Source organism: Fukomys damarensis, unplaced genomic scaffold, assembly GCF_012274545.1.
Source record: "Fukomys damarensis isolate Sample0158 unplaced genomic scaffold, DMR_v1.0_HiC HiC_scaffold_17, whole genome shotgun sequence".
Taxonomy (NCBI): Eukaryota; Metazoa; Chordata; class Mammalia; order Rodentia; family Bathyergidae; genus Fukomys; species Fukomys damarensis.
The window spans coordinates 43,672,353-43,674,370 of record NW_022900929.1 but is presented as its reverse complement, the minus strand read 5'-3'; positions in this window follow the sequence as shown (position 1 = coordinate 43,674,370).

Genomic DNA, 2,018 nt, shown 5'->3' with positions numbered 1-2,018 from the left:
TGGCCAAAAACTGAAAACCTTCATGTTAAAATCAGGAACAAGACAAGGATGCCCATTATCACCACTCCTCTTCAATATAGTTCTAGAAACATTAGCCACAGCAATTAGACAAGAGAAAGAAATTAAAGCAATAAAGATAGGAAAAGAAGAAGTTAAATTATCATTATTTGCTGATGATATGATGCTCTATATTGAAGATCCAAAAAACTCCACCAAAATACTTCTAGACTTAATTGACAGATTCAGTAGTGTATCTGGATACAAGGTGAATACCCAAAAATCAATAGCCTTCTTATACACAAATAACAGACACATGGAGAGAGAAATAAGGGAAAAAATTCCTTTTACAATAGCATCCAAAAAAATGAAGTATCTAGGAATCAATCTAACAAAAGAAACAAAAGATCTCTACACTGAAAACTACAGCACTCTGAAAAAAGAAATTGAAGAGGATATTAAAAAATGGAAAGATATCCCCTGCTCCTGGATAGGAAGAATCAACATAGTGAAAATGACCATACTACCAAAACTGCTATATACATTCAATGCAATGCCAATTGAAATTCCAACACTATATTTCACAGAACTAGAAAAAAAATCCAAAAATTCATTTGGAACCATAAGAGACCTAGAATAGCAAAAGTCATTTTCGGCAACAGGCACATGGCACCAGGTGTAAGAATTCCCAATTTGAAACTATACTACAAAGCCACTGTGATGAAAACAGCATGGTACTGGCAAAGAAATAGGCCTGAGGATCAGTGGAACAGACTGGAAGACACAAAAACAAACCCAGATGTTCTCAGCTACCTCATCTTTGACAAAGGAGCTGACCATGCTCAGTGGAGGAAAGATAGCCTCTTTAATAAATGGTGTTGGAAAAACTGGATGTCAACCTGCCACAGATTAAAACTAGACCCTTATCTTTTGCCATGCACTAAATTGAAATCCAAATGGATTAAAGATATAAATGTTAAAACAGAAACATTAAACTTGCTGGAAGGTAAATTAGGCAGAACTCTGGAAGACATTGGTATAGGAAAAGAGTTTATGAACAAATCCTCAGTAGCACGGGAACTAGCAGATAGAATCAACAACTGGGATCTCATCTTACTAAAAAGCTTCTGTACTTCAAAAGAAACCATCAGCAGAACTAAGAGACAATCTACAATGTGTGAAAATATTTTTACCAGCTGTTCCTCAGACAAAGGACTATTATCAAGGATATATAAAGAACTCAAAACAATCAGTCCCCCCAAATATAAAAACCTGGTTCAAAAATGAGCATCCGAAATGAACAGACATTTCTCTGACAAAGAAGTAAAAGCAGCAAGAAAATATTTGAAAAAATGTTCCACATCACTGGTCATTCGAGAGATGCAGATGAAAACAACACTGAGATTCCACCTCACCCCACAAAGAATGGCTGCTATCAAGAAATCACACAATAACAAATGTTGGCGGGGTTGTGGGGAGAAAGGAACCCTCCTCCATTGTTGGTGGGAGTGCAGACTAGTGCAACCACTATGGAAATCAATATGGAGATACCTCAAAGAGCTTGGACTGGAGGTTCCATTTGACCCAGCCATCCCTCTGCTGGGTATCTTTCCAAGAGAACTAAAAGAATCATATCACAGAGAAGTATGTGCACCCATGTTTTTAGCGGCACAGTTTGTAATAGCTAAATCTTGGAAACAGCCCATTTGCCCATTCGTTGGAAACTGAATAAAGAAGTTGTGGTTTTTCTATAAAATGGAATATTACTCAGCCACAAAGAATGAGAAAATAGATTCATTCATAGGAAAATGGATACATATTGAAGATATACTCCTAAGTGAAATAAATAAGTCACACATTTGTAAATACCGAATAGTTTCCCTGGTGTGAATAATCTGCAAGAATGCATAAGATTCTAATAAGATTACTGACATTTAGGAATGGGAAGAAAGGAACTAAAGGTGTAGGGAAGCTGGGATGGGTAGGGGAAGAGTAAAAAGGGAAAAGAAAAAAATGTGAGA